General features: G+C 41.5%; 1 pseudogene; it reads right to left on the reverse strand.

Annotated features, from left to right (window-relative positions):
• Positions 1 to 1941: 1941 nt before the first annotated feature.
• On the reverse strand, positions 1942 to 4207 carry LOC115195198 (transcription factor SOX-11-like; annotated as a pseudogene).
• Between the last annotated feature and the right edge of the window lie 1921 nt (positions 4208 to 6128).

Raw genomic sequence — 6128 nt, forward strand, 5'->3', positions numbered from 1 at the left:
AATGGCACCCTATTCCTTATGTCGCGCACTACATTTTACCAGAGTTATATGGGCCCAGGTCAAAAGTAGTGCACTAAATAGGGAATAGGGTGCCATTTGGTATGCAAACAATAAAGGACAGGGGCAGAACTAAGTGTTGCGGAAGCATGAAGAACAGCTGTAGAATTGCAAATAAATACATCACATGAACAAAAATGTGTCCATAATGTAATACATTTGCAACAAGGCTGAACAAGCACTCTCTAGCCTCTCTCCACTAAATTGGAATCAAGCCAAGCGTAGATTTTCTAAACAACATTAGGAGAGTAATAGCCTTGACGACCTTTATCTGTGTGTTGTGTTTGCTAATGATTTCATGCTATTCGTTTTTGAAGTTCTGCAGGTTAATACATCTGCTCTCTCCTTCCAACAGGAAGAGCATCTTATGTCAATAAGAGAAGCAGCACAGAGGACTCTGATCCAAAGGCAATAACACACACCTCGTGTGGTAGAGCTAGAGCTGATGCATGCATATCGTGACACAGTGGAAAGGACTAGTGGGTAAAGTAGCCTGGTGCCGGCATGTTGACATTGCAGTCAGTCTTGTGCTATTATGGAACGGTTGCTACCTGTTTTTGTATCCATCAAAAGGCCATAGTGTTGTCTGGACCAACTCCATCTTTTCATGACTTTTAATGTGTTTAGAAGCTATAGGGCTCTGCTCAAAAGTAGTACACTATATAGGGAATAGGGTGCCAATAGGAGCATGTCCTGTGTCTTTACAGTCACCCATAGATGAAAATGCCATCAAAATATGGCAATCATGTACTACATTTATAAATGGGAAGCCACACAACCCCATACACACACCAATTGCTTCTATGAACATACAACTTTGGCTGAGTATATGTGGGGATTTAATTGTTCTGCTAGTCATGGTAAAGTAAATGTAAATCGTGGTGGCTTAGCTGGTAGGCAACAGTATTCCTTTTACAAATTAAGACAAACACTTTATGGGGTGAATGGGTCACTGTCTATCTGGCAAAAGCAAACAGACCGTAGCTGTCAATGTTTACATATCACCACAGGAGACGAGCTAGGTGAGGAACATTAGATGATTGAGTGGATTAACCTCTATCCAAATAAGATACCAATGTGCCTATTTAAATGGCTGTGTGGATGCAAGTTGTAGCCTACCAGTTGTCCGTCTCAAAACAAGTGAGTGGTGAAAGAGTGAAAGTTAGGCCCATATTAAATGTTTTGAATTGGGCTTTGCTCCCAAAGGTGACAGAGAGCGCTAATTCAGAATACAATTGATCTTACAGCACCAGTGAAGACATTGTCCAGGTCCCAAATGGGACCCTATTCCCTACACCACTCCTCATAGGGCTTTGGTCAAAAGTAGTGCACTATATAGTGAATAGGGTGCCATTGGTCATGGAACTTTAGTATTTTGACTCACCAATAAGTCTTGAGATGACTACTGTACTTCTTTGGCTTCATGTAGTTGAATATTAATCAGGATCAAAGTTTAACATCCTGCAAAATCATAAGTGGGAATACACTTAAATAGTCTACCTTTGTTCATGAGCAGGCACAGATCCTGTAAGATGTCTGATAACCTTTGTCAGTCTTAACAAAGGAATGTAAAATATATTACAATAGCCTGTAGGCCTACAATTGGAAGAGGGTGTTGACATTAGCACAGTATTGGGTAAAAGAAAGTCATGCTAAAGTTGAACAAATCACTGCATGTAAGGTGTGATATCAGTGCATTTCTCAAGGATGCCAAGGTCTCAATAAATGCCAATAATGCACACACTGAAAAGTAATGAAAAAATGACAGGCTATTTGATGCAATTTAAACAAGCTGAAGAGTTGTCCTTACCAAATAAGCCATAAAACATCCAATAGTATTTTTATCAATAATGTCCCCATTAAAAAAAACAAAAAACATGGACATTCAGTTGAATCAGTTCCAGCTGATTTATTCAGTTTAGTCAAGATACAGACTTCAGCATGACGACAAGTAACGCATTTCATTTGCTACAAAAAAAACATGGACAGTCCATTTAAGAGTAGCCTATATTGCACAAAATAAAGAGAAAAAAAAAAATGTGCCAATAAGATAAAATACAAAGAAAATCCAGTTTCATACCTGCTATTTGGGACCCATTCACACATATACATAAACTCCTAATTTTACTATTTTACAGAACATGTACAATCTTAAATCTAGTACCAGCAATGAGGTCTACAGTCCCCAATTCCAATTGAACTCATTAAACACCCCAAATATGCTCTACTTCTTCTGTACATATACCATAGCTTAAAATAATCGCAAGGCATGTCGATGCAACTTGACATCTTTTCAACCCTTGCATGCTAAATGAAACCGGGTACAAGTGCCTGAAAAAAACAGAAAAATTTAAAACAGTAAGAACATTCCCTTCATTTAACTGTACAAAAATATGCCAGAAAATATATATATTTTTTCTCCCAAAGATGAGGTATGTTGGTTATGTATCAAAATGCTGCGTCCTGTGGATTTAGCCTACTACTTACAGTATTTCCATAACAGGAGGGAATCAGAACTGATTAAAACAAAGTTGTGGAATACAGAAAACCATAAAACCTTTGAAAAGTTATACATCCTGAATGAACAGTGTCTCAGATTTTGCCTCGGATCAGCCCAGCCGTGTTCAGACCAGTGGTTACAAGTGGGATGGGAATGCATAGTTCAGAGTCTACTGTGGTCCACTTTAAAATTTGAGCAGTTTCACTGCAGATCCGAGGGAAATCCATAAAACCAGTCATGGTGACAAATTAATGTCACAGTTTTTTTCCCCCTTTTTTTTTGCAATAGTACCACATTGTAACGAATTTGTTTCAGTTCATTGAGGACATGGTAGCACACAGGGCAACCAGGGCTGGAGAGGTAACTGATATCATAACACTGTTCCCGCTACTACCAAAATGATTCATGTTGTACCTAGCTACTAGCTAGTAGGTAAAAACCAAATCTGAAAAGTTAGCGTCAAGCCAATCGCCTGCGATCATTTCGCTCAATTCGGGGGTGCAATAGTCTGGGAATTCAAAGTGAGAGCTAAGGCTGCCCTCACTGAAAGAGTCCAAGTCCTTATCCACCAAGGAAAGAGAGAGATTTCCTGAATTCGAGGTCCCCAGCTCCACTCCGTGAGCACTGGAGGCTAGATTTAAACTGAAGTCAACCAGTAAGTCATCGGCGTCTTCACTGGAACTGGACGAGGTGGAGACCGACCTGAATGAAGATGCTGGTGAGAGTGATGCAGGGCAAATTGTGTTCTGCTTGGTAATGTTCTTGAAATTGTAGAACAGTCTGTTAGGAGCTGCGTTCGCATTCCGGGACTCCTCGTACATACTCGCGCCCTCAGACTCCACGGTGGAGCTCAGAGTGGGGCTCGCCGGCACTTTGGCGATGTTGTACGGTATTGGTTCCTCGTCCTCTTCCATTTTAATCCGAGAGAACACTTCCTCCTCGTAGTCCTCTTCGTCGTCATCCTCATCAGAATATTCCATTTTTACAGACTTGCTAGTTGTAAAACTGGTGAAAACATAGTCATAACGAGGGTCGTGAGACGGTCTCGTGGTCACCGCCTTCGTAGTTTTTAATTTAGCGAATTTCTTACCCGGGGCTTTTACAGGTTTAATGTTAGTCTTCTCCGGTGATTGCGCGGCTGGTTTTGTGGAACTGTCGAGCTTTGGTTTCTTCTTGGGTCGGTACTTGTAGTCAGGGTAGTCAGCCATGTGTTGTAGCCGGAGCCTCTCGGCTTCCCTGATAAACGGGATCTTTTCACTGTCCTTGAGCAATTTCCACCGCTTTCCCAGTCTTTTGGAGATTTCCGCGTTGTGCATGTCCGGAGACTGCTCCATGATCTTTCTCCTCTCGACTTTCGACCACACCATAAATGCATTCATGGGTCGTTTGATGTGACCGGTTGCTGTCTTGCACCAGTCAGCTTTCACGGATTTCAGTGGCACCGGGCTACACGCCATCAGTTCGCTTTCCTCAGTGTCTGTAGCTTCTCTGCTACTCTCTGTCTCGCTGTGTTCTGTTTGCTGCACCATGATCCGTTGTGTGTTTTAAATACCCCACAGGCACTTTCTGGTAAGTCCTTGCTGTGCTAGTTCGCTTGTGTCACTCTTTACACTTCTAGCTCAACCAAACAACCCCTTCCTAAAGTTACCAATTGCCTTCTTAGCTAGTTCTTTAGTCTTTCATATCGGTTACGTCATTTTTAATGACCCAATCGCAGCTCTTCACTCCGCCCAGCAGTTTCCAGACATTCCGTTAACCCTTTGCTGCCACACGAGATTTCATTGGTGGACGGTGCTTCCATATTGTCTGGACGTGGTGTGCGAGACAGGAATATTGTATGTACACTGATGGTAGGGATTGGCAGACGACACACTGGGAAAGTCAAAGACAAGTGTGCATCAGTTTCATACAGTCCTCCCCATAAAACAAGTATTATTGCATTGCATTGTTTTCTCTGGCCAAACAGATGTCTAGAATATTGAATGGATTAGTGAAACTCATTGTGGCGCCTGAGCTCAGTAATGTATATTATTTAGGCAGTAACCACAATAATGTGTATTTCACTCTTGTTTGGTGTTTGTAGACATCTGATGTATACAACACAGGAGGCTGCTGAGGGGAGAATGGCTCATAATAATTACCGAAATGGCCAAATGGAATGGCATCAAACACCTGGAAACCATGTGTTTGATGTATTTGATATCATTCCACTAATTCCGCTCCATTCATTACCACGAGCCCATTCTCCCCAATTAAGGTGCCACCAACCTCCGGTGGTGTGCAACATATTTGAAGACAGTTATTCCATTTTTTTTATGTGATGGTCTGCAACCTGGTCTCAGAGAAAAACGTATTATCTGTTACTAAAATCCATTTACTATGATATGAAAGGGAAAGGGGATACCTAGTCAGTTGCACAAATTAATGTGTTCAACGAAAATGTGTCTTCCGCATTTAACTCAATCCCTCTGAATCAGAAAGGTACGGGGGACTGCCTTAATTGATCTTCACGTCATTGGTGCCCGAGGTGCAGTTGTTGTTGGCTACTGCAAACTTTGGATTGCTAAACGTTCCCGACCAACCACCCAACTTTCATTTTTGCAGTAGCAACCCATTCCTGCAATCAAATGATAAAATCACCCTGTAGTGGCCTCATGGGTGGAATGTTAATATTTTTTTATAATTTCATAATTATTCAACATCATTTTTTTTTTTTACTTGCCGAATATCCAGTGTTTCTACGTATGCCAAACGGTTGTGTTAAATTTCAGTCTTCTGTGATGTTTAAAAATAGTAATGTTGGGATGCAAACTCAAAATGTAATACATTTCAACTCTATATCTGGTACAGGTGTCTTCTTTTTTTAAGCCCATAACCATGTGTGTAAGGTGTATACATTTTTTTCAAAGTAGACTTGTTTAAAAGACTACCAAGAAACACTCTGTGTGACCCTGAGAGATAGAGTCACATTATCAGAGACCGAAGCAAAGATTGCTGTGTCAAGGAACAGTGCAGCCTTTCTCTAAAGACCACCCTAGCATCAGTTATTCTTTGCCCGCTGCCAGATTCACCTCTTATAAGGCTTTTTCTAGCTCTCTTTTCATCCCCTAGAGGGCAATCATTTACCCCTCTGGATCTGCACTCCAGAAAATCCACTACTCTACTCTACTCTACTCTACCTTCCCCCCATTCAATCTCATGTGGTGAGACGTTAGAAAGGGAGAGGGGGAAGAGAGGGCGAGCGAGAGATAGAGAGCACTCAGCAGCTTCATTTTCCGCAGGAAGTACACAGGGTAGTGTGGCAGGCCCTAGCTTCAAATGCATTACCAAAACAGACAACTCAGGCCCCAGTGTTCTCATCAGATTAGGCTGGTTACAAGTGGCTCACACACTCAGCCACTCTGGCAGGAACATTTTGTCCAATGTGACAATTTACAGCTGACGTGTTTTTGTTTAGGTGTGTGTGTTCATGAATAACAGGAAACCAAATTAATGGACTTTCCAATTTGATCATACCTGTCAAAGAGTTACTAGCTGTTTTTGAAGTGTTGCATCATGTTTGTGTTTATGG

Source organism: Salmo trutta, chromosome 1, assembly GCF_901001165.1.
Source record: "Salmo trutta chromosome 1, fSalTru1.1, whole genome shotgun sequence".
Taxonomy (NCBI): Eukaryota; Metazoa; Chordata; class Actinopteri; order Salmoniformes; family Salmonidae; genus Salmo; species Salmo trutta.